The sequence below is a fragment of the Salvelinus sp. IW2-2015 genome, unplaced genomic scaffold (genome assembly GCF_002910315.2).
Source record: "Salvelinus sp. IW2-2015 unplaced genomic scaffold, ASM291031v2 Un_scaffold3125, whole genome shotgun sequence".
NCBI classification, from domain to species: Eukaryota; Metazoa; Chordata; class Actinopteri; order Salmoniformes; family Salmonidae; genus Salvelinus; species Salvelinus sp. IW2-2015.
The window spans coordinates 30,552-58,252 of record NW_019944415.1 but is presented as its reverse complement, the minus strand read 5'-3'; the positions used below and the strand labels follow the sequence as shown (position 1 = coordinate 58,252).

The following is a 27,701-nucleotide window of genomic DNA, read 5'->3' as shown; positions in this document are numbered from 1 at the left end:
GAGGGGAGAGGGAGGCGAGGAGGGGAGAGGGAGGGAGGAGAGGGGAGAGGAGGGAGGAGAGAGTTGTCACAAAGTGCTATACAGTAACTCAGCCAAGACCCCAAAGAACAGACAAAGCAGCAGCACAGTGGCCAGGAAAAACCCCTGAAGGAAAACAGTAACATGGAACTCAAAACAACTTCCTGAAAAACCCCTGAAGGAAAACAGTAACATGGAACTCAAAACTACTTCCTGAAAAACCCCTGAAGGAATACAGTAACATGGAACTCAAAACTACTTCCTGAAAAACCCCTGAAGGAATAAGGTAACATGGAATTCAAAACTACTTCCTGAAAAACCCCTGAAGGAATACAGTAACACGGAACTCAAAACTACTTCCTGAAACGGATTCGTATGTGTTTTACTTCCTATATATGGACGGCGGTGTATGGATGGCTGTGTACCTGTTCTGATTGAAGGGGGTCTGCTCGATAGGCATCACGCTGTCTGGCCACGGAGCCGTCTGATTGGGTGGAGCCTGTTGCTGGGAGAACTGGTGGGGCCCCATACCCATGTCTGTTAAAGAGAGATTCAAAGGAACATAACTTAAAACAACCATATGTCCATACCAGGCTGAGTTACTAGAGAGATGATGATTGGTTAGAGACAGAAGTGTGTCAGCGTGTTATACCAGTGATTGGCCAACAGGTGGGAGCCTTGTCCCCCTCAACGCTCTCCTAACTTTACATTTACGTCATACATTTTCATACTTAAAAAAATAATAAATATTCGTACTGGTCAGTCATGGGAATCGAACCCACAACCCTGGCGCTGCAAGCACCATGGTCTACCCACTGAGCTACACAGGACTGTTGTGATCAATAGATAAGAGGACAAAACATCCATGTACGTAGAACCACAATAATTGGCCCGATTTCAAAGGATTGGGTTTCTTACGAGCCAAGGAGGAAGTGGCTAAAACCCACCAATAGAAACTAGGTATAGAATGAGATATTGTAGAGCAGTCCAGGTATAGAACTACTAGATATTCACTCTCTCACCGCTGGCCATCATCTGAGACTGCAGCATCTGTCTGGGTCCAGGGCCGGGCTGACTGTTGGGTCTCATAGGGCCTCCGGGGCTTGGCCCCATACGGCCGAGCGTCGTCCCCTGCTGACCTGGGACCCCTGGAGGACGGACCGATGCTGACCCGCTCTGACCTGGGCCCCCAGGACCCCAACTCCCCTCCTGCTGCATTCCCTGCCGAGGACCATCCAACTGACCTAGAGAGAGAAGAGAGAGAGACAGAGAGAGAGAGAGAGAGAGAGAACAGAGAAGACAAGAGAGAACAGAGAGAAGAGAAACAAAGAGAGAACAGAGCAGAACATAGAGTGAATGAGATGATGGAGAGAGCGAGATGAAGAAAAGAGAGAGAAGAGGAGTAGAGAAGAGTAACAGACGAACAACAGACAGCAGAGAGACATCAGTATTATCTGTAATCTACTCATAATATCACAGCAGGAGATGCAGTGCTTACCCATTGTGCTGTGTTGATGTGTTGTGGGTGTGGTGGGGTAATAAGGAATGACTTCCTGAGCGCCACTAAGCAGAGAACCATTCTACAGCATGGGGGTCAAGGCATCACCAAATCAATCTATTCTACCTTATCTATCAAATTGATCTGTCCAACATTATCCCATTCTGATACAGAATTCTCCAACGAGACATCTCTGATCCAGACTTTAGACCAGAAGAGTATAGCAGTAAACTGTACAGCTCAGAGACTGGAGGCCAGTCTCTATTCCCTATGTAGTGTGCACTAGCTGACACGAGCCCTCCAAAAGTAGTGTACTAAATAGGGAATAGGGTGCAAATTTGGTACACACACACACACCCAGGTTCTTAACCTCTCCACTAGGATCCACCCACCTGAGAGGTTGGCCTGGTTAGACATCATGGCGGTGTGGTTTGCCAGAATTCCTTGCTGCTGTTGTAGGAGCGTGTAGGGGCTGAGGGTTCCCACAGGTGGATACTGGCCCTGGGGGACCCCTGACACGTTCATGTCCAGGGATACACTCCTCACAGGGAGGCCCCTAGCTGGCCCCTGGCCCTCCGGCCCTCTGGCACCACCATAGTCTGGAGAGAGAGGACGGGGTTGAGATGTGTTGGTGTGGCTAAACACATACTGGAGAGGAGGTGTCATTTAGATTTTATGAGAAGTGGTGTATACGTCTGTGTGTGTTAATGTTTGTGTGTATGTAAGTGAATGTGTGTGTGTGTGTGTGTGTGTGTGTGTGTATGAGCCACTCACTGCCTGGCCCCATGCCTCGCTGCATGCCCCTCTGCTGCTGCTGTGTTGCCATGGCGTTGGCAGGGCTGGTTTCCTGGGTGATGTGCAGTATGTCGTTGATGATGGTCTGTTTGTCCAGGGAGGAAGGCAGAGAGACGGGCCGTGGCTCACCGAACAGCTGGGGCTGGGCACACTGCAGCTCATCTAGGATATCATCCAGCTCTGACGACTAGAGGAGAGAGACACACACACACGCGCACGCGCACACACACGCACACGCACACACACACACACACACACACACACGCTAGTGTTTAATACCAGTGACGGGTATGGTGAGACTTCCTGACCCAGCTCTTTCCCGTTTCCTGAGACAAGTAATAGCAGGTCACGTCGACCAATAAAATGTTACGATGCACCCACGCAAAAAAAATACTAAATATGCGAATAGCTGCATGAAAACGGACATTTTTTCAACACTCTGACATTCATTCAAACACCAGACATCACAACGCTAGCAGGCAGCCTACCCATATGTAGACGACTCAGTGTAAAGTTCCCAAATAGGAAAACATCACTTACTTGTGTGACTTCTATAAACTGACTACACGTAACCCTCTCGACGCTGAAGGCTATTTCCATCTCACATTCATACAGATAGACTGTAGCTACTTACTGTTAACAAAATGGCTGGTTCGTTGTGTCCAAAAAACGCGCTTGATGAATTAGACATTTGTGAACCGTTTCAGGAAATATGGCGTTTGTCGCACGTCACTACTTCACAGATGCGATGCGAATTCCGATCTAAATTCTTTTGAGGGGTCCACAAAATGCTGCTGGAACATGTTCGAAGTCTCTTGAATGATGATTGGGTGGGCTTATAGAGCTTTAAGAAGGGTGTGTAACGTATGCTAGAATGGTGTGAAGACAGAAGAGAGATCCCCAGAGTAGAAGTCAGCAAAACAATCAAGGGCCAGATTCTCTATAAAAGTGACATTAATTCGATTTGATGAACTTTCAAAGCAAAATTACTTTCCCATTGTTCCTCAACTGCAGTGTAGGATCTACCATTTTGTAGCTCTGAGTCTCTACTTTTTGCTACATAAGACCGAATAGAGCTGGTCAGTCACATTTACAACACCATTGCTCCATTACAATAACAAAAGCTGGGCATGGGCTTGACTAGTCAGATTGGCTGGATTTGATCTACCATGGTGCTGAATCGCCACTACGGCCCACGGTGCTGAAGCTCCACTACGGCCCACGGTGCTGAATCTCCACTACGGTCCACGGTGCTGAATCTCCACTACGGTCCACGGTGCTGAATCTCCACTACAGTCCACGTTGCTGCATTTCCACTACGGTCCACGGTGCTGAATCTCCACTACGGTCCACGGTGCTGATTCTCCACTACGGCCCACGGTGCTGCATTTCCACTACGGTCCACGGTGCTGAATCTCCACTACGGTCCACGGTCCTGAAGCTCCCATACGTATCGGTCCATCGGTGGTCTGAAGCTCCACTACGCGCTTCCCTACGCGTCCTGGACACTGCTCCACTACTAGGCCGATTTGCTTGTATGTTTGTTTAATGGAAAATCTGATACTCTCCCTGTGATAAAATCACTGCAATAAGCCGGTTATCATAACATCTGCTATTACCATTAGCATCTACACACTACATGACCAAAAGTATGTGGACACCTGCTCGTCGAACATCTCCTTCCAAAATCGTGGGCATTAATATGGAGTTGGTCCCCCCCTTTGCTGCTATAAAAGCCTCCACTCTTCAGCCACAAGAGCATTAGTGAGGTCAGGCACTAATGTTGGGCGATTAGGCCTGGCTCGCAGTCGGTGTTCGATGAGATTGAGATCAGGGCTCTGTGCAGGCCAGTCAATTACTTCCACACCGATCTCGATAAACCATTTCAGTATGGACCTCYCTTTGTGCACTGGGGCATTGTCATGCWGAAACAGGGAAGGGCCTTCCCCAAACTGTTGCCACAAAGTTTGAAGCACAGAATCATCTAGAATGTCACTGTATGCTGTAGCATTAAGATTTCCCTTCACTGCAGTGCTAGAGGCATCACTACAGACCAGGGTTTGATCCCAGGCTGTGATGCAGCCGGCCGCGACTGGGAGACCCATAAGGTGGCGCAAAATTGGCCCAGTGTCGTCCGGGTTAAGGGAGGATTTGGCCGGCAGGGATGTCCTTGACCCATCGTGCTCTAGCGACTCCTTGTGGCGGGCCGGGCGCATTCACGTTGACTTCGGTCGCCAACTGTACAGTCTTTTCTCTGACAAAATTGGTGCAGGTGGCTTCCGGGTTAAGCGAGCAGTGTGTCAAGAAGCAGTGCGGCTTGGCAGGGTCGTGTTTCGGAGGACGCATGGCTCTCAATCTTCACCTCTCCAGTAAGGCCATTTAAAAAAACATATAGGCAAGTCAGMTAAGAACAAATTCTTATTTGTTCTTAACTGAACAACTGCCTTGTTCAGGGGCAGAACGACAGATTTACCTTGTTGATTTTATTTATTTGTATTTCACCTTTATTTAACCAGGTAGGCTAGTTGAGAACAAGTTCTCATTTGCAACTGCGACCTGCTCAAAGATAAAGCCTTGTCTGCTCAGGGATTCGATTCAGCAACCTTTCGGTTACTGGCCCAACACGCTAACCACTAGGCTGCCATTCTACTGCCGATGTTTGTCTATGGAGATTGCATGGCTGTGTGAGCGATTTTATACATCTGTCAGCAACACGTCTGGCTGAAATAACCAAATTCACTATTTTCTACATTGTAGAATAATAGTGAAGACACCAAAATTATAAAATAACACATATGGAATCATGTAATAACCAAAAAAGTGTTTAACAAATCAAAATATATTTTATATTTGAGATTCTTCAAATAGCCACCCTTTGCCTTGATGACAGCTTTGCACACTCTTGGCATTCTCTCAACCAGCTTCATGAGGTAGTCACCTGGAATGCATTTCAATTAACAGGTGTGCCTTCTTAAAAGTTAATTTTTGGAATCTTTTTCCTTCTTAAAGCGTTTGAGCCTATGTGTTGTGACAAGGTAGGGGGGTATACAGAAGACAGCCCTATTTGGTAAAAGACCAAGTCCATATTATGGCAAGAACATGGTCGAATTGCTGCAAAGAAACCACTACTAAAGGAAACCAATAATAAGAAGACACTTGCTTGGGCCAAGAAACACAAGCATTGGACATTAGACCGGTCAGAATTTGTCCATTGGTCTTGAGTCCAAATTGGAGATTTTTGGTTCCAACTGCCGTGTCTTTGTGAGACGCGGTATGGGTGAATGGATGATCTCCGCTTGTGTATTTCCCACCGTAAAGCATGGAGGAGGAGGTGTTATGGTGTGGGGGTGCTTTGCTGGTGACACTGTCGGTGAGTTATTTAGAATTCAAGGCACACTTAACCAGCATGGCTACCACACCATTCTGCAGTGATACGCCATCCCATCTGGTTTGGGCTTAGTGGGACTATCATTTGTTCTTCACCAGGACAATGACCCAACACACCTCCAGGCTGTGTAAGGGCTATTCAACCAAGAAGGAGAGTGATGGAGTGCTGCATCAGATAACCTGGCCTCCCCAATCCCCCGACCTCAACCAAATTSAGATGGTTTAGGATAAATCGGACCACAGAGTGAAGGAAAAGCAGCCAARAAGGGCTCAGCATATGTGGGAACTCCTTCAAGACTTTTGGAAAAGCATTCCAGGTGAAGCTGGTTGAGCGAATGCAAAGAGTGTCCAAAGCTATTTTAAGAATTTGGTTACTACATGATTCCATATGTGTGATTTCATGGTGTTGATGTCTTCACTATTATTCTACAATGTAGAAAATTCGTTAAAAATAAGAAAAACCCTTGAATGAGTAGGTCAATCAATCAAGTTTATTTTTATTTTTTATTTTTTTGAGTAGGTGTTCTAAAACGTTTGACCGGTAGTGTATTTATCCAGCTACTGGCCACTATTACTCCTGTTACATGTATATATTACCATTAGTATCTATCTATTTATCCTGTTACTGGTCACTATTACTCCTGTTACATGTATATATTACCATTAGTATATACGTATTTATATATTCCTGATACTAGTTACACTTCAGCCCTGTTCACAATATATATATATATTATAGTCCCCACAAGTATACACACACACACACACACACACACACACACACACACACACACACACACACACCCTTTCTTCCTCCAGCATGGAGATATTATATCCATATTATTATATTATGATGTATTATGATGAATTATGACTGTATTGTGATGTATTATGACTGTATTATGATGTATTATGACTGTATTATGATATATTATGATGTATTATGATTATGATATGGGAGACAGGATGGTATTCATAAAAAAAAAAATTATAGGACATTTCTGTCTCTCGGCCAAGCTGGCACAGGACCAATAGAAACACAGCTATGAGAATACTGTGGGAGTGTGTGTGTGTGTGTGTTTATATTCACGCTAAAACGTTTCGATGCTATCAACAACGGATAATATCAGAGCAGAAATGGGAAGTCTGGACTTGTTGTTGGACCAACTGTAATACTGCTGGTTAAGTTTGTCCAGGATAGAGCTAAGGCTGCAACACTAAGACTACATTACCCATAATCCCTTGCTGCGAACTCAATCCCCCTACTACTAGCCTACACTTCCCAGCTAGCTTCAAACTCATTCACCCCAGTCTTTTCTCTGCACACAGCAGAAATAACAGGGGGAGTAGTCTACTGTACAAAGACAGCAAAACACACATCCGCTTCCATATGAAAACAAACAGAGTCTACAGCAGATCTTACCCTGCTATTCTCTAATATAAACAGAACTATAGCTAAGGCTTTCTAAACATTGACTTAAGTTGCTCCACTTGCGTAAGGCGAGAGAGACCTAGGGGGGACAGAGAGTAAATAAGTTGTAGTGTCTGAGAACCACCAGGAGGGGGCAGCACACTAGACATCCCTGTTACAGATGGGCTCAGAGCAAAACATTCACACCCAGCACAGCTTTATACACGTAGTAGAGTAGGGATGAGTTGTGACAGATGCCCCAGGCTCTATCCCAAATTGCACCCTATTCCCTACATAGTGCTATGGGACTTGGTCAAATGTAGTGCACTATTTAGGAAATTATAAACTGGGTGGTTCGAGCCCTGAATGCTGATTGGCTGACAGCCGTGGTATATCAGACCGTATAGCACGGGTACGACAAAAAACAGTTATTTGTATCGCTCTAATTACATTGGTAACCAGTTTATAATAGCAATAAGGCACCTCTGGGGTTTGGGGATATATGGCCAATATACCACGACTAAGGGCTGTGTCCAGGCACCCCGCGTTGCGCATAAGCACAGCCCTTAGTCATGCCTTATTGCTTAATTATGGTGCCATTTGGGATGCAGAATATAGTCACTAGACTGGCCCATAGTGAAAGGAGAGGGATCTGATGCCTGGAAAGAGGCGCTGGTGTTTCCACAGCCAAAACCGGCCTCTGGCAATAGTACACACACACACACACAACACGGCCACGTCCTCTGTGGGTAATATCAAGTTGCTCTGTCCAGGACCCAGTCTTTTGGCTGTGTTTTCACACAGTGCGTGAGCAGTGCTGGCAGACAGGATATTGCAGGGAGAGAGGACCCTAATGAGGTCAGGGATGATGTCATGATCGCTCTCTCTCTCTCTCTCTCCAGCGCTCTAATCATCCTGCTCTCTCCTCTAGTCTTCTCTCCTTCTCCCTCCCTCCTTACTGAGGTATATAGAGTGTCATTTGGGACACAAACCATATCTAACATTAATGCTATTAATCCACGTTAGTCATTGAGAACAAACAGTATTTTAAACAACAATGACAATCCTTTGAGGTTCCATCTGTTTTTATTTTACCTTTATTTAACTAGGCAAGTCAGTTAAGAACAAATTCTTATTTATAATGATGGGCAGAATGACAATATTTTCACCTTGTCAGCTTCGGGGATTCGATCCAGCAACCTTTCGGTTACTGGCCAATGCTCTAACCACCAGGCTACCTGCCGCTGTTACTGATGGCCTTTGGTATCTACCGTCTAGCCTACAGGGGAAAAGGTATCTACCGTCTCCCAGGGGAAATGGTATCTAACCGTCTACCAGGGAAATGGTCAGTCTACAGGTGGTATCTACCGTCTACCAGGGGAATGGTAAATCCTACCGTCTCCCAGGGGAAATGGTATCTACGTCTCCCAGGGGAAATGGATCTACGTCTCACGGGGAAATGGTATCTAACCGTCTACCAGGGAAATGGTATCTACCGTCTACCAGGGGAAAATGGTATCTACGTCTACCAGGGGAAATGGTATCTACGCGTCTACGCAGGGAAATGGTATCTACCGTCTACCGGGGAAATGGTATCTACCGTCTACCAGGGGAAATGGTATCTACCGTCTACCAGGGGAAATGGTATCTACCGTCTACCCAGGGAAATGGTATCTACCGTCTTACCAGGGGAAAATGGTATCTACCGTCTACCAGGGGAAATGGTATCTACCGTCTACCAGGGGAAATGGTATCTACCGTCTACCAGGGAAATGGTATCTACCGTCTACCAGGAGAAAGGTATCTACCGTCTACACTACAGGGAAATGGTATCTACACGTCTCCAGGGAAATTGGTATCTACCGTCTACCAGGAAGAACAGGTATCTACGTCTACATCTAAAGGGGAAATGGTATCTACCGTCTACCAGGAAAGGTATCTACATACCAGGGAAAAGGGTATCTACCGTCTACCAGGGGAAATGGTATCTACCGTCTACATCTACCAGGGGAAATGGTATCTACCGTCTCTACCAGGGAAAGGTATCTACCAGTCTACCAGGGGAAATGGTATCTTATCCGTCTACCAGGGAAATGGTTCTACCGTCTACCAGGGGAAATGGTATTACCGTCTACCAGGGAAATGGTATCTACCGTCTACCAGGGGAAATGGTTATCTACCGTCTACAGGGGAAATGGGTATTCTACCATCTACCAGGGAAAAGGTATCTAACCGTCTACCGGGAAAAGGTATCTACCGTCTACCAGGGGAAATGGTATCTACCGTCTCCTCAGGGAAAATGGTATCTACCGTCCACCACGGGGAAATGGTATCTACCGTCCACACAGGGGAATGGTATCTACCGTCCACCAGGGAAAGGTATCTACATCTACCAGGGAAAAGGTATCTACCGTCTACCAAGGGAAAATGGTATCTACCGTCTACCAGGGGAAATGGTATCTACCGTCTACCAGGGGAAATGGTATCTACCGTCTACCAGGGGAAATGGTTTCTACCGTCTACCCCAGGGGAAATGGTATCTACCGTCTACCAGGGGAAAGTATCTACTCAGTTACAGGGGAAAAGGTATCTACCATCTAGCCTACCAGGGAAAGGTATCTACCATCTAGCCTACCAGGGAAAAGGTATCTACCATCTACCAGGGAAAGGTATCTCCCGTCTAGCCTACCAGGGAAAGGTATCTACCATCTACAGGGAAAAGGTATCTACCGTCTACCAGGGGAAAAGGTATCTACCATCTAGCAGGGAAAAGGTATCTACCGTCTACCAGGGAAAAGGTATCTACTACCATCTAGCCTACAGGGAAAGGTATCTACCATCTACAGCCTACCAGGAAAAGGTATCTACCATCTACCAGGGAAAAGGTATCTACCGTCTACCAGGGAAAGGTATCTAACCATCTAGCCTACCAGGAAAAGGTATCTACCATCTACCAGGGAAAGGTATCTACCGTCTACCAGGGGAAAAGGTATCTACCATCTAGCTACCAGGGAAAAGGTATCTACCATCTACAGGGAAAAGTACTACCGTACCAGGGAAAAGGTATCTACCGTCTACCAGGGAAAAGGTATCTACGCCTACCAGGGGAAATGGTATCTACCATCTACCAGGGAAAAGGTATCTACCATCTACCAGGGGAAAGGTATCTACCATCGAGCCTCCAGGGAAAAGGTATCTACCGTCTACCAGGGAAAAGGTACTACCATCTAGCTACCAGGGAAAAGGTATCTACCGTCTACCAGGGGAAAGGTATCTACCGTCTACCAGGGGAAAGGTATCTACCGTCCACCAGGGAAAATGGTATCTACCGTCTACCAGGGGAAATGGTATCTACCGTCTACCAGGGGAAATGGTATCTACCGTCTACCAGGGGAAATGGTATCTACCTCTACCAGGGAAAGGTCATCTACGTCTACCAGGGGAAATGGTATCTACCGTCTACCAGGGGAAATGGTATCTACCGTCTACCAGGGAAAAGGTATCTACCGTCTACCAGGGAAAAGGTATCTACCGTCTACCAGGGAAAAGGTATCTACCGTCTACCAGGGAAAAGGTATCTATCTACCAGGGAAAGGGTATCTACCGTCTACCAGGGGAAAAAGGTATCTACTCTAGCCTCCAGGGAAAAGGTATCTACCATCTACCAAGGGAAAAGGTATCTACCTCTACCAGGGAAAAGGTATCTACCGTCTACCAGGGGAAATGGTATCTACCCTCTACCAGGGAAAAATGGTATCTACCGTCTACCAGGGGAAATGGTATCTACCTCGACCTACCAGGGAAAATGGTATCTACCGCTCTACCAGGGAAAAGGTATCTACATCTACTACCAGGGAAAAGGTATCTACCGTCTACCAGGGAAAAGGTATCTACCGTCTTACCAGGGGAAATGGTATCTACCGTCTACCGGGGAAATGGTATCTACCGTCTACCAGGGAAATGGTATCTACCGTCTACCAGGGGAAATGGTATCTACCGTCTACCAGGAGAAAAGGTATCTACCGTCTACATCTACCAGGGGAAATGGTATCTACCGTCTACCAGGGAAAAGGTATCTACCATCTACCAGGGAAAAAGGTATCTACCGTCTACCAGGGGAAATGGTATCTACCGTCTACATCTACCAGGAAATGGTATCTACCGTCTACCAGGGAAAAGGTTCTACCATCTACCAGGGGAAATGATATCTACCGTCTACCAGGGAAAAGGTATCTACCGTCTACCAGGGGAAGGTATCTACCGTCTACCAGGGGAAATGGTATCTACCGTCTACCAGGGGAAATGGTATCTACCGTTCTACCAGGGGAAATGGTATCTACCATCTACCAGGGAAAAGGTATCTACCGTCTACCAGGGAAAAGGTATCTACCGTCTACCAGGGGAAATGGTATCTACGCGTCTCAGGGAAAATGGTATCTACCGTCTACCAGGGGAAATGGTATCTACCTCCACCAGGGAAAAGGTTCTACCATCTACCAGGGAAAAGGTATCTACCGTCTACCAGGGAAAATGGTATCTACCGTCTACCAGGGGAAATGGTATCTACCGTCTACCAGGGGAAATGGTATCTACCGTCTACCAGGGGAAAAGGTATCTACCGTCTACCAGGGGAAATGGTTTCTACGGTCTACCAGGGGAAATGGTATCTACCGTCTACAGGGAAAATGGTATCTACCGTCTACCAGGGGAAAAGGTATCTACCTCTAGCCTACCAGGGAAAGTATCTACCATCTAGCCTACCAGGGAAAAGGTATCTACCATCTACCAGGGAAAAGGTATCTACCGTCTACCAGGGGAAAAGGTATCTACCATCTAGCAGGGAAAAGGTATCTACCGTCTACCAGGGAAAAGGTATCTACCATCTAGCTACGGGAAAAGGTATCTACCATCTCCAGGGAAAGGTATCTACCGTCTACCAGGGAAAAGGTATCTACCATCAGCCTACCAGGGAAAAGGTATCTACCACTACCAGGGAAAAGGTATCTACCGTCTACCAGGGAAAAGGTATCTACCTCTAGCCTACAGGGAAAAGGTATCTACCATCTACCAGGGAAAGGTATCTACGTCTACCAGGGGAAAAGGTATCTACCATCTAGCTACCAGGGAAAAGGTATCTACCTCTACCAGGGAAAAGGTATTCTACCATCTACCAGGGAAAAGGTATCTACCGTCTACCAGGGGAAATGGTATCTACCTCTACCAGGGAAAAGGTATCTACCTCTACCAGGGGAAAAGTATCTACCATCGAGCCTACCAGAAATGGTATCTACCGTCTACGGGGAAAGTATCTTACATTACCTACCAGGGAAAAGGTATCTACCGTCTACCAGGGGAAAAGGTATCTACGTCTAACCAGGGAAATGGTATCTACCGTCACCAGGGAAATGGTATCTACCGTCTACCAGGGAAAAGTATCTACCGTCTACCAGGGGAAATAGGAAAGGTATCTACCGTCTACCAGGGGAAATGGTATCTACCGTCTACCAGGGGAAATGGTATCTACCGTCTACCAGGGGAAATGGTATCTACCGTCTACCAGGAGAAATGGTATCTACCGTCTACTCTACCAGGGGAAATGGTATCTACCGTCTACCAGGGAAAAGGTATCTACCTCTACCAGGGAAAAGGTATCTACCGTCTACCAGGGAAATGGTATCTACCGTCTACATCTACCAGGGGAAATGGTATCTACCGTCTACCAGGGAAAGGTATCTACCATCTACAGGGAAATGTATCTACCGTCTACCAGGGAAAAGGTATCTACCGTCTACCAGGGGAAATGGTATCTACCGTCTACCAGGGGAAATGGTATCTACCGTCTACCAGGGAAATGGTATCTACCGTCTACCAGGGAAAATGGTATCTACCATCTACCAGGGAAAAGGTATCTACCGTCTACCAGGGAAAAGGGTATCTACCGTCTACCAGGGGAAATGGTATCTACCGTCTCTCAGGGAAAATGGTATCTCCCGTTACCAGGGGAAATGGTATCTACCGTCCACCAGGGAAATGGTATCTACCACTACCAGGGAAAAGGTATCTACCGTCTAACCAGGGAAAATGGTATCTACCGTCTACCAGGGGAAATGGTATCTACCGTCTACCAGGGAAATGGTATCTACCGTCTACCGGGGAAATGGTATCTACCGTCTACCAGGGGAAAAGGTATCTACCGTCTACCAGGGGAAATGGTATCTACCGTCTACCAGGGGAAATGGTTTCTACCGTCTACCAGGGGAAATGGTATCTACCGTCTACCAGGGGAAATGGTATCTACCGTCTACCAGGGGAAAAGGTATCTACCATCTAGCCTACCAGGGAAAAGGTATCTACCATCTAGCCTACCAGGGAAAAGGTATCTACCATCTACCAGGGAAAAGGTATCTACCGTCTAGCCTACCAGGGAAAAGGTATCTACCATCTACCAGGGAAAAGGTATCTACCGTCTACCAGGGAAAAGGTATCTACCATCTAGCAGGGAAAAGGTATCTACCGTCTACCAGGGAAAAGGTATCTACAATCTAGCCTACCAGGGAAAAGGTATCTACCATCTACCAGGGAAAGGTTCTCCATCTAGCCTACCAGGGAAAAGGTATCTACCATCTACCAGGGAAAAGGTATCTACCGTCTACCAGGGAAAAGGTATCTACCACTACCTACCAGGGAAAAGGTATCTACCACTACCAGGAAAGGTATCTACAGTCTACCAGGGAAAAAGGTATCTACCATCTAGCCTACCAGGGAAAAGGTATCTACATCTACCAGGGAAAGGTATCTACCGTCTACCAGGGAAAAGGTACTACCGTCTACCAGGGGAAATGGTAATCTACCATCTACCAGGGAAAGGTATCTACCATCTACCAGGGGAAAAGGTATCTACCATCGAGCCTACCAGGGAAAAGGTATCTACGTCTACCAGGGAAAAGGTATCTACCACTAGCCTACCAGGGAAAAGGTATTTACCGTCTACCAGGGGAAATGGTATCTACCGTCTACAGGGGAAAAGGTATCTACCGTCCACCAGGGAAATGGTATTACGTCTACCAGGGAAGGTATCTACCGTCTATTACCAGGGGAAATGGTATCTACCGTCTACCAGGGAAATGGTATCTAACCGTCTACCAGGGAAATGGTATCTACCATCTACCAGGGAAAAGGTATCTACCGTCTACCAGGGAAATGGTATCTACCGTCTACCAGGGGAAATGGTATCTACCGTCTACCAGGTGAAATGGTATCTACCGTCTACCAGGGAAAAGGTATCTACGTCTACCAGGGAAAAGGTATCTACCGTCTACCAGGGAAAGGTATCTACCATCTAGCCTACCAGGGAAAAGGTATCTACCATTAGCCTACCAGGGAAAAGGTATCTACCATCTACCAGGGAAAGGTATCTACCGTCTACCAGGGGAAAGGTATCTACCATCTGCCTACCAGGGAAAGGTATCTACCTCTACAGGGAAAAGGTATCTACCATCTACCAGGGAAAAGGTATCTACCGTCTACCAGGGGAAATGGTATCTACCATCTACCAGGAAAAGGTATCTACCTCTACCAGGGAAAGTATCTACCTCGACCTACCAGGGAAAAGGTATCTACCGTCTACCAGGGAAAAGGTATCTACCATCTAGCCTACCAGGGAAAGGTATCTACCGTCTACCAGGGGAAAGGTATCCTACCGTCTACCAGGGGAAAGGTATCTACCGTTCCACCAGGGAAATGGTATCTACCGTCTACCAGGGGAAATGGTATCTACCGTCTACCAGGGGAAATGTATCTACCGTCTACAGGGGAAATGGTATCTACCATCTACCAGGGAAAAGGTATTTACCGTCTACCAGGGGAAATGGTATCTACCGTCTACCAGGGGAAAATGGTATCTACCGTCTACCAGGGAGAATGGTATCTACCGTCTACCAGGGAAAAGGTATCTACCACCGTCTACCAGGGAAATGGTATCTACCGTCTACCAGGGAAATGGTATCTACCGTCTACCAGGGGAAATGGTATCTACCTCTACCAGGGAAAGGTATCTACCGTCTACCAGGGGAAATGGTATCTACCGTCTCCAGGGGAAATGGTATCTACCGTCTACCTACCAGGGAAATGGTATCTACCGTCTACTCAGGGGAAATGGTATCTACCGTCTACCAGGGGAAATGGTATCTACCGTCTACCAGGGGAAATGGTATCTACCGTCTACCAGGGGAATGGTATCTACCGTCTACCAGGGGAAATGGTATCTACCGTCTACCAGGGGAAATGGTATCTACCATCCTACCAGGGAAATGGTACTACCGTCTACCAGGGGAAATGGTATCTACCGTCTCCAGGGAAAAGGTATCTACCGTCTAGTCTACGCAGGGGAAAATGGTATCTACCGTCTACCAGGGGAAATGGTATCTACCGTCTACCAGGGAAATGGTATCTACCGTCTACCAGGAGAAAAGGTATCTACCGTCTACATCTACCAGGGGAAATGGTATCTACCGTCTACCAGGGAAAAGGTATCTACGCATCTACCAGGGAAAGGTTCTACCGTCTACCAGGGGAAATGGTATCTACCGTCTACATCTACCAAGGGGAAATGGTATCTACCGTCTACCAGGGAAAAGGTATCTACCATCTACCAGGGGAAATGTATCTACCGTCTACCAGGGAAAAGGTATCTACCGTCTACCAGGGGATGTATCTACCGTCTACCAGGGAAATGGTATCTACCGTCTACCAGGGAAATGGTATCTACCGTCTACCAGGGGAAATGGTATCTACCGTCTACCAGGGAAAAGGTATCTACCGTCTACCAGGGAAAAGGTATTACCGTCTACCAGGGGAAATGGTATCTACCGTCTCTCAGGGAAATGGTATCTACCGTCTACAGGGAAATGGTATCTACCGTCCACACAGGGGAAAAGGTATCTACCGATCGACCGGAAAAGTATCTACCGTCTACCAGGGAAATGGTATCTACCGTCTACCAGGGGAAATGGTATCTACCGTCTACCAGGGGAAATGGTATCTACCGTCTACCGGGAAATGTACTACCGTCTACCAGGGGAAATAGTAATCTACCGTCTACCAGGGGAAATGGTATCTACCGTCTACCAGGGGAAATGGTTTCTACCGTCTACCAGGGGAGGTTTATCTACCTCTACCAGGGAAATGGTATCTACCGTCTACCAGGGGAAAAGGTATCTACCATCTAGCCTACCAGGGAAAGGTATCTACCATCTAGCCTACCAGGGAAAAGGTATCTACCATCTACCAGGGAAAGGTATCTACCGTCTAGCCTACAGGGAAAAGGTATCTACCATCTACCAGGGAAAAGGTATCTACCGTCTACCAGGGGAAAGGTATCTACCATCTCAGCAGGGAAAAGGTATCTACCGTCTACCAGGGAAAAGGTATTACCATCTAGCTACCAGGGAAAAGGTATCTACCATTCTCAGGGGAAAGGTATCTACCATCTAGCCTACCAGGGAAAAGGTATCTCACCATCTACCGAGGAAAAGGTATCTACCGTCTACCAGGGAAAAGGTATCTACCATCTAGCCTACCAGGGAAAAGGTATCTACCCATCTACCAGGGAAAGGTATCTACCGTCTACCAGGGGAAAAGGTATCTACCATTACTACCGGGAAAAGGTATCTACCATCTACCAGGGAAAAGGTATCTACCGTCACCAGGGAAATGGTATCTACCGTCTACCAGGGGAAATGGTATCTACCATCTCCAGGGAAAAGGTATCTACCTCTACCAGGGAAAAGGTATCTACCTCGCCTACCAGGGAAAGGTATCACCGTCTACCAGGGAAAGTATCTACATTCCTACCAGGGAAAAGGTTATCTACCGTCTCCAGGGAAAGTATCTACCGTCTACCAGGGAAAAGGTATCTACCGTCTCCACCAGGGGAAATGGTACTACCGTCTACCAGGGGAAATGGTAGTCTACCGTCTACCAGGGGAAAGGTATCCATACCGTCTCCAGGGGAAATGGATCTACCGTCTACCAGGGGAAATGGTATCCTACCATCTACCAGGGAAAAGGTATCTACCGTCTACCAGGGGAAATGGTATCTACCGCTCTACCAGGGGAAATGGTACTACCGTCTACCAGGTGAAATGGTATCTACCGTCTACCAGGGAAAAGGTATCTACCGTCTTACCAGGGAAAAGGTATCTACCGTCTACCAGGGAAAAGGTATCTACCATCTACCTACCAGGGAAAAGGTATCTACCATCTAGCCTACCAGGGAAAAGGTATCTACCATCTACCAGGGAAAGGTATTCTACCGTCTACCAGGGGAAAAGGTATCTACCATCTAGCCTACCAGGAAAAGGTATCTACCATCTACCAGGGAAAAGGTATCTACCATCTACCAGGGAAAAAGGTATCTACCGTCTACCAGGGAAATGGTATCTACCATCTACCAGGGAAAAGGTATCTACCATCTACCAGGGGAAAAGGTATCTACCATCGAGCCTACCAGGGAAAAGGTACTACCGTCTACCAGGGAAAAGGTTTACCATCTAGCCTACCAGGGAAAAGGTATCTACCGTCTACCAGGGAAAAGGTATCTACCGTCTACCAGGGGAAAAGGTATCTACCTCACCAGGGAAATGGTATCTACCGTCTACCGGGAAAATGGTATCTACCGTCTACCAGGGGAAATGCTAGCTCTACAGGGAAATGGTACTACCATCTACCAGGGAAAAGGTATTTACCGTCTACCAGGGGAAATGGTATCTACCGTCTACCAGGGGAAATGGTATTACCGTTCTACCAGGTGAATGGTATCTACCGTCTACCAGGGAAAAGGTATCTTACCTGTCTACCAGGGGAAATGGTATCTACCGTCTACCAGGGGAAATGGTATCTACGTCTTACCAGGGGAAATGGTATCTACCATCTACCAGGGAAAGGTAATCTACCGTCTACCAGGGGAAATGGTATCTACCGTCTCCCAGGGGAAAGGTATCTACCGTCTAGTCCTACCAGGGGAAATGTATCTACGTCTACCAGGGGAATGGTATCTACCGTCTACCAGGGGAAATGGTATATCTACCGTCTACCAGGGGAAATGTATCTACCGTCTAACATCTACCAGGGGAATGGTATCTACCGTCTACCAGGGGAAATGGTATCTACCGTCTACATCTGCCAGGGAAATGTATCTACCGTCTACATCTGCCAGGGGAAATGGTATCTACCGTCTACATCTGCCAGGGGAAATGGTATCTCACCGTCTACATCTACCAGGGGAAATGGTATCTACCGTCTACCAGGGGAATGGTAATCTACCGTCTACCAGGGAAAAGTATCTACCGTCTACCAGGGGAAATGGTATCTACCGTCTACCAGGGGAAATGGTATCTAAACACGTCTACCAGGGGAAATGGTATCTACCGTTCGGTCTACATTCTACTCTACAGGGGAAATGAGGGTGGTATTCACCTCTACCAGGGGAAAGGTACTACCAGGAGGAAAATGACTCTCGTCTACAGGGAAATGGGAAATGGATCTACCTCGTCTACCAGGGGGAAATGGTATCCTACCGTCTACCGACCAGGAGAAATGGGAAATGGTATCTACCGTCTACCAGGGGAAATGGAATGGGAAATGGTATCTACCGTCTACCAGGGGAAATGGTATCTACCGTCTACCAGGGGAAATGGGAAATGGTATCTACCACCTATAGGGAAGATTTGGAGACGTTCATATTGAAACATATATTTTTTCCTAACTTGTTTGGAAAGATTAGTACAGATTCTCTCAGAGACCCCCCCCCCCCACACCCTGCCCGCTTCCTCTCTAATCTCGGTCTTTGCTTCCTCCTGCATGTATTGCAGCCTGCCTCAGCCTCACCACATCACTGTCTGTCTCAGTAGCTTARTTTCTGCAAAGCCAAGTTATTATGAGAACTTTCGTGGCCTATTTTTTTTTCTCCTGTTGAGGTACGTTCCGTTTAACGTCAGCTTCATACTTCATCTAGCCAGCACCCTTCAACKTTACGGCAATAGAGGTCTCTTCCCGGCAGCTAGCCATCTGACATATTATCTATAAGCAACTACTTTCCCTTAATGTTGCAACCAGTTGTGCTCTCATTCTCCGAGAGTCAATATTTCTTTGTTTTGGGGGATGTCTGTAAACATGGCAGAAGTTGAGGGATGGTTTAAAAAAAAACGGCCTTTTGTCCGGCATCTCTCAAACACACAGAGCAGCGTCTAGTTAACTAGTTGAGCCGCCTCCGAGATGGGGCAGTTTGTTTCGCGTCAGGCTATGCCCTCGTCCTTGTGCTGCTAAAAAGGCAAATCAGGGGAGGAGGAAACCGGGAGACGCAGGCGAACATAACGAACAAACCACTGCTTTGCTCAATGCTGGGAGAAATATTTAGCTGTTGACCTGTATTTGATTTCCTTTATTGTGTACAAAATATATWTTTTTTTATTATTATAAACAATTACCGAGGTCCATGGCGGTAGCTAGCAAATATTCTGATAACTAAACCTTTCTGTCTGCTCTAATAGCTAGCTAGCGCTACTAGTTAGCCAGCCAGCAACTTGTAGAACTAGCTAGCCATTAGGCTACTAGCTAACTAGCCATTAACTAGTAATACTAGCTAGCCATTAACTAGTAGTACTAGCTAGCCATTCGGGTAATAGCTAGCTAGCCAGTAACTAGTAGTACAATGTAGTCATTAGGCTACTAGCTAGCTAGCCAGTCTTTGGGACTGGGGGGCAGTATTGAGTAGCTTGGATAAAAAGGTGCCCAGAGTAAACTGCCTGCTACTCAGTCCTAAAAGCTAGAATATGCATATAATTAGTAGATTTGGATAGAAAACACTCTGAAGTTTCTAAAACTGTTTGAATGATGTCTGTGAGTATAACAGAACTCATATGGCAGGCAAAAACCTGAGAAAAAATCCAACCAGGAAGTGGGAAATCTGAGGTTTGTAGTTTTTCAAGTCATTGCCTATCGAATATACAGTGTCTATGGGGTCATATTGCACTTCCTAAGGCTTCCACTAGATGTCAACCTTCTTTAGAACCTCGTTTGATGCTTCTACTGTGAAGGAGGGGGGAATGAGAGCTGTTTAAGTCAGGTGTCTGGCAGAGTGCCACGAGCTCAGTCTCGCGCGCTCCCGTGAGAGTTAGCTGCGTTCCATTGCATTTCTACAGACAAAGGAATTCTCCAGTTGAAACATTATTGAAGATTTATGACAAAAACATCCTAAAGATTGATTCTATACTTCGTTTGATATGTTTCTACGAACTGTAATATGACTTTTCGCCTGGACTTGCCTGCGCCTCCTGAGTTTAGATTTGTGTACTAAACGCGTGAACAAAAAGGAGGTATTTGGACATAAATTATGAACTTTATCGAACAAAACAAACATTTATTGTGGAACTGGGAATCCTGGGAGTGCATTCTGATGAAGATCATCAAAGGTAAGTGAATATTTATAATGCTATTTCTGACTTCTGTTGACTCCACAACATGGCGGTATCTTTTATCAATGTTTATTATGAGTATTTCTGTAAATTGATGTGGCTCTCTGCAAAATCACTGGATGTTTTGGAACTACTGAACATAACGCGCCAAAGTAAACTAAGATTTTTGGATATAAATATGAACTTTATCGAACAAAACATACATGTGTAACATGAAGTCCTATGAGTGTCATCTGATGAAGATCATCAAAGGTTAGTGATTAATTTTATCTCTATTTCTGCTTTTTGTGACTCCTCTCTTTGGCTGGAAAAATGGCTGTGTTTTTCTGTGACTAGATGCTGACCTAACACAATCGTCTGGTGTGCTTTCGTCGTCAAGTCTTTTTGAAATCGGACACTGTGGCTGGATTTACAACAAGTTTATCTTTAAAATGGTGTAAAATACTTGTATGTTTGAGGAATTTTAATTATGGTATTCCTGTTGTTTTGAATTTGGCGCCCTGCAATTTCACTGGCTGTTGTTGAGGTGGGACGCTACCGTCCCGAATATCCCAGAGGGGGTTAACTCACTGTAACACGATTTGGCTACAAAATAAACATTGTAGGACGGTTCTAACGATTGCTCTGGGAAACGAGGCACAAGGCTCGGTTTGCCAAAAGCATCTTAAGACTAATAAGTTCATCATTAGAACCATAGGATCCTACGGTATGAACAATGAACCAAGAGGATTTTGGGAACCGGGTCCTGGTCTTTACACACAGTTGTGCATCGGGAGAGTTTCAAGGGACGTGTCATTAGCAATAGATCCGTGGACAGAGGTCTTTAAAAAAAWATATATATATATGTATATCATACCGTGTTATTGATGTGTAGCTTATAGGCTCGTCACAAATGGCCAAATCCTGACATAGGATAAAATAAAAAGACCATTAATAGACCACTGTATAGACCACGGGTCATGACCTCTGTATAGACCACGGGTCATGACCACTGTATAGACCACGGGTCATGACCACTGTATAGACCACGGGTCATGACGACACTGTATAGACCAACGGGTCATGACCACTGTATAGACCAGGGTCATGACCACTGTAAAGACACGGGTCATGACCACTGTATAGCGACCACGGGTCATGACCACTGTAATAGACCACGGATCGGGTTCATGACCACTGTTATAGACCACGGGTCATGACCACTGTTTAGACCACGGGTTCATGACCACTGTATAGACACGGTATGACCACTGGTAAGACCACGGTCATGACCACTGTTTAGACCACGGGTCATGACCACTGCATAGACCACGGGTCATGACCACTGTATAGACCACGGGTCATGACCACTGTATAGACCACGGGTCATGACCTCTGTATAGCCACGGTCATGACCACTGTTTAGACCACTGGGTCATGACCACTGCATAGACCACGGGTCATGACCACTGCATAGACCACGGGTCATGACCACTGTATAGACCACGGGTCATGACCACTGTTTAGACCACGGGTCATGACCACTGCATAGACCACGGGTCATGACCTGTATAGACCACGGGTCATGACCTCTGTAAGACCACGGTCATGACCACTGTATAGACCACGGGTCATGACCACTGTATAGATTGGGCTGGGCTGCCCTGGTATAGATCATTGGTCATGAGGCAAACATTTTTAGGCTACAGGTCAGTCATTCAGCTTGAACAAGTTGTGGAAGTGACTGTCTCACTGACCTAGAAACGTGACTATCTCACTGACCTAGAACACGCGACTATCTCACTGACTAGAACACGCGACTATCTCACTGACCTAGAACACGTGGCTCTCTCATTCTAGAACACGCGACTCTCTCATTCTAGAACACGCGACTCTCTCATTCTAGAACACGCGACTCCATCTCATTCTAGAACACGCGACTCTCTCATTCTAGAACACGCGACTCTCTCATTCTAGAACACGCGACTCTCTCATTCTTAGAACACGCGACTCTCTCATTCTAGAACACGCGACTCTCTCATTCTAGAACACGCGACTCTCTCATTCTAGAACACGCGACTCCTCTCATTCTAGAACACGCGACTCTCTCATTCTAGAACACGCGACTCTCTCATTCTAGAACACGTGACTCTCATTCTAGATTCTCTGAATTTGACACTATTAAAGGGATACTTTGGGACAATGAGGACCTTTATGTAGTTCCCCAGTACTAGTCAGAGGAACTTGTGGATATTATTTTTCTGTCTCTGTGTGCAGTTGAGGAAGTTGCTAACTAGCTCTAACGCAATGACTGGAAATATTCCTTTATTAAATACCATTCATTCAACATCAACTTTCATTCAACAACAAAAAATAAACGATGTAATGAAAATATCACTAATAGTTAATATCCATTCTGTCAACTTGTACCCAATCCATGGTGCTACTCATCTTTTACAATTATGACTCATAAATGAGAGAAATCTCACGCCACCCACCTGCTCAGAGCGATCATATCCCGTGTCCTGTTTCTCAGTCTTCACATGGAGGGGGTGTTTCATTTCCGTCTTTACCTCTCCTCCTCCCTCCATCCTAGCCTGCCTCTCCTTCATGCCCCCTTCCTCTTCATCCAGCAGGTACCTCAGCAGTGCGTTGTCCTTCTTTTTGGGACTCAGGGGCTCCTGTTTGGAGGTGAGGTTCCCATCTGTACCCCCTCCTGTACCCCCCTGGATGTTGACGTTACCCCCCTGCTCTCCCAGCTCCTTGCCGGTGGCCTCAGCGGTGAGCTTGGCCAGGTCGACAGGAGAGGTGCTGTTCTGGAGCAGCCTGTGGAGTATTTTGTGTTTCTCCTTCAGGGATGAAGCGTGGCCCCCCGGGGCCCCTGCACCATGAGGGCCCCCCAGCCCTGACGAGGGGTCCTTGGGGTCTCCTCCTCCGTTGGGAGACGAGGGGGTGTCGAGGGGTTCGGACTTGGTGGTGAGGAGCTGGAGCAGTTTGGTGTGGCCCTTGTTGTCGTGGAGGACACGGCTCTGCGCGTTGGGGCCGTCGTTTGAGCCGTCCCTCTCCTCTTTGACGTCACCGTGGTTACCGCCGCTACCGTTCCCGTCAGTCTGTCTGTCCATCTGTCTCTGGTCGTACTGTCCACCCTGCTCTCCGTGAGGATCCATGTTAGCGCCACCGCCGAGCTTCGACATCATGTGAGGGTTGACCCCTGCCCCCATCGTTACTCCGACTGGCGACCCCATCATCTTCGTGTCCGGTGACCCCAGGGTGTGTGTGTGCGAATGCCCCCCGGCGCCATGAATTTGTGGGTGCACGCAACCGCCGTGTCCGACCCCGTGACACTCACTCAGGGCCTGCAGGGCCGACAGAGAACTACTGGTGTAGCTGTTAGCGAGACTGTTAGCCGCAGGACCGCTACCTCCTACTCCAACCACTGTTCCAGACCCACAAATCCCCACAGGGGAGGGCGAGTGCAGGCATGGGGCCACGCGAGGGCTCCCTGCCATCCCTGGACTCGCCCGGTGCCTAGGGGACATTATCGAGTTCTGTTGCCCCAGATGTGGGCCTCCAGCTGGGCTAGGGCTGCTCCGAGACGGGCTGCTCATCCTCCAGCTGGCCCCTTGCTGGAGGGGGTGGTTGGTGGGGTTCATGCCCATGCCGCCCTGCATCCCTCCGGGGTAGCCCATGGGCTGGGGGGGGCAACTGTAACGGTAGCCCTGCATGTGTCCAGACCCGGACCCCACGGCTCCGAGCCCTGGTTCTCTGGACCCTGGACCTCCATGAGGAAGGGAGAAGGGCGTGCTGTTAGAGCTGATCGTGGTGTCCTGCCCCTGGGGCACCAGGCCAGATATTGTCCCCGGGGTTGGAGGTGTCATTGAGGGGTTGGGGGGCATTGGTTTGGGGCCGGGGCCCATCACTGTCCCCTGCTGGCCCTGTCCACCGGGCCCCATGTCCTGACCCGGCCCCATACCACACACTGACTGCTCTCTGGGGAAAACAGACGGGATACAAGCCTCCCGCAGCGCGCAGCACGGTGAAAAAATGCCCAACAAGTAATGTGTAATAATTGCCCATTATACCGACCTTAGTTTTGTTCTTGCTCCTTTCGTACCAGCCGCTCATGGTGGGTCTTTCTCCCAGTTCATGCTTGACACTCGCGTTCTACTACCTGTTACCCGCCTTTACATGTATTGTTGTTCCTGATACATTAATATTGTCTTGTTTAGCTGTTATTAATGGTCAATACCACCTGTCCCCACTACTACTATTTAATTATTACTGTTAGTCCCCACCCATTTATTTTATACATACAATATCATATATATTTGTGTTTATATATACATATTATTTTATTTTTAAATTTTTTCGATATGTATACTTTGACCCCCAATGTAACGTCAATTTAATAACTTGTGCCATAGTCCAATGAGGGAAGTCCCAATTGAATTGAATTGAACTTGCACCCATGCAGAGAGCAGATGAGAGCGAGACGGAGAGGACGAGAGAGAGAGCCCCAGGCAACCCTGATCACAAACTGTGGGTGTGCCACGCTCCCTGTGTTATATCACTTGTTCACCACCATTCCCCCCAGTCGCGCAGGTAGGAGCCCCCAGGACCAGACCAGAACCCCAGGGTTTGTGTGATCGCCCAACAATGCACCTTTATACTTTTAGCCACCACCAGCCCCAGTTGAAAGAGGGCAGCCCACCATTACAAAAGTGTGTTGTGTGTGCTTGATGCCGGCGTAGGATGGCATCCTATCAGCTACCTAATATAATCACGTCGGCTTAACCGGTTTTGATATAGCAGTTAGAGGTTCCCTGTATGTTTCAGAAGCCCATGTTGTGGTTAACCAGCAAACCAGTAGCCTGGTGCCTCTGCGGCCACTGCAGGCCCTGAGAGAGGCGGTGCGTTATCCCAGCCTGGAAGACAGGGCTCCCTCTATACAATTGGTTCCCTCTCTTGACCAGCTGACAACCCACCTGAGAAACTTTGCCTCTGTCCCATTGGCCTACTCCATAGAGCTAGTCCCATTCAAAGACTGTTTCCGCAATTGCGTTCCCAGTCCCGTCTGAATCCATTTATAGATTGTTTGTCTGATTGATTAAGAAACCTGTCTGGTGCACTGCTTCCCGTCATCAATTCCTGTGGGCTGTGTGATTGGCGCTCTAATGCCAGACAGTGGTATGGACTTCGTAGTGCTGTGATTGCCGTTACCTTGCCAGGTCCTTGCACGGTGGTGAAGTCTCGTGCTGTGGGGTCAGAGCGCGGCCCGCTCCTGTCATTGCGGCATCTCGCGAGCACATCATACTTCAGACATGACTGACAGTCTACGAAGGGGGAGAGAGACAGGAGGGGGGAGCGAGAGAAGACAGTAGAGAGAGGGGTGAGTAGCAGACAGGGGGGGTACGAGAAGGACGGGAGAGAGGAGAGGAGGGGTAGAGAGAGAGAGAGGACGAGTGAGCAGAGAACAGGAGGGGGAGAGAGACAGGAAGGGGGGAGTAGAGACAGGAGGGGAGAGAGAGAGAGGAGGGGGAGAGAGAGACAGGAGAGGGGGAGAGAGAGCACAGGAGGGGGAGAGAGAGAGGAGGGGGAGTAGAGACAGAGAGGGGAGAGAGAGAGAGGGAGGGGGATGAGAGAGACAGGGAGCGAGGGAGAGACAGCGGGGAGGGAGGGGAGAAGAGGAGGAGGGGGAGAGCAGAGACAGGAGGGGGAAGTAGAGACCAAGGAGGGGGAGTAGAGACAAGGAGGGAGAGAGACAGGAAGGGCGGAGTAGAGACCAGGAGGCAGGGAGAGCAGAAAGGAGGGGGAGAGTAGAGAGACAGGAGTAGGGGGAGTAGAGACAGGAGGGGGAGAGAGACAGAGGGAAGAGACGAAAAGGCAGAGGGGAGAGCGAAGGGGGAGAGCGAGAGGAGGAGAGGAGAGAGACGAAGAGGGAGGAGAGACGAGAGAGGAGGGAGAGAGAGGAGGGGAGTGAGTAGAGTGAGTGAGTGGAGTGAGTGACGTGAGTGAGTGAGTGAGTGAGTGAGTGAGTGAGTGAGTGAGTGTGTGAGGTGCAGTGAGTGAGTGAGTGACGTGAGTGAGTGATGGTGAGTGAGTGAGTGTGGAGGTGGGTGGGTGTGCGTGTGGGTGTGGGTGTGAGTGGAGTGTGAGTGTGAGAGGTGAGAGAGAGGAGAGAAAGAGACCAGGAGGGGACGAGAGAGCCGAGACGAGAAAAAATAAATAAAATGAGGCTTACTACACAAACACAGAACAGACCACATACATACATTACACAACACTAATAAACACAGCATGTTTCATCAGAAAAGCAGAAGGAAAGTATTAAGCTATGGTCTGTTGAATTATCAGAATGCTTCTGACTTCCATATGATGGATTATATTACAAAACCCTCCACAGCGGCGTTGGGGCTGGGGGGGGAGTGAATGTCATAAAAAATCTATTTACTGGAATAACAAAATGTAGCATTAAACGGCATAATAAAACAGTGTTTTTGTAAAAAGCACGAGGGGTGAGACAGGGTGCAGTTTTAAGTCCAACCCTGTTCAACGTCTCCTACAACAAAAACTACCAGTGTTGTTGTGGACCCATCTGCAACCCTCAAAGATGAGGTCAGATCCTGCTCTAACCCAGATGACCTTGTCCTACTGTCACCAACAGATCTAGGTCTACCCAGATGACTTGTCTACTGTCACCAACAGCATCAAGGTCTACATGAGTCACTAAACATTCTTGGGAATACAGTATCAACTGGGCCATCGACATCAAGTAGTTGCGAATTTTAAGAAAAAGGCCAGGAATCAGAGCAACAGACATCCCCTTCAAATGAGGAAAACTCAGTTGCCAGAGCAGGCAAGGAAACCGCTCAGGGGATTTCACTATCTGGCCAATGGTGACTTTAAGAGAGGTCACCAGAGTTTTAATGGCTGTGATAGGAGAAAACTGAGGAGGAATCGACTATTGTAGTTACTCCAAATACTAACCTAACTGACAGAGTGAAACGAAGGAAGCCTTTACAGAATAAACATATGTCCAAAACATGATCCTGTTTGCAACAAGGCACTAAAGTAATACGCAAAAAATGTGGCCAAAGCAATTATCTTTTTGTCCTGGAATAAAAAGTTTGGTTTGGGGCAT

The 27,701-nt window shown here is 47.4% G+C and overlaps 1 pseudogene; it reads right to left on the bottom strand.

Moving 5' to 3' along the window:
- LOC112075389 (nuclear receptor coactivator 2-like) overlaps positions 1 to 27,701 on the bottom strand; it is a 61,612-nt pseudogene that overhangs the window by 26,610 nt on the left and 7,301 nt on the right.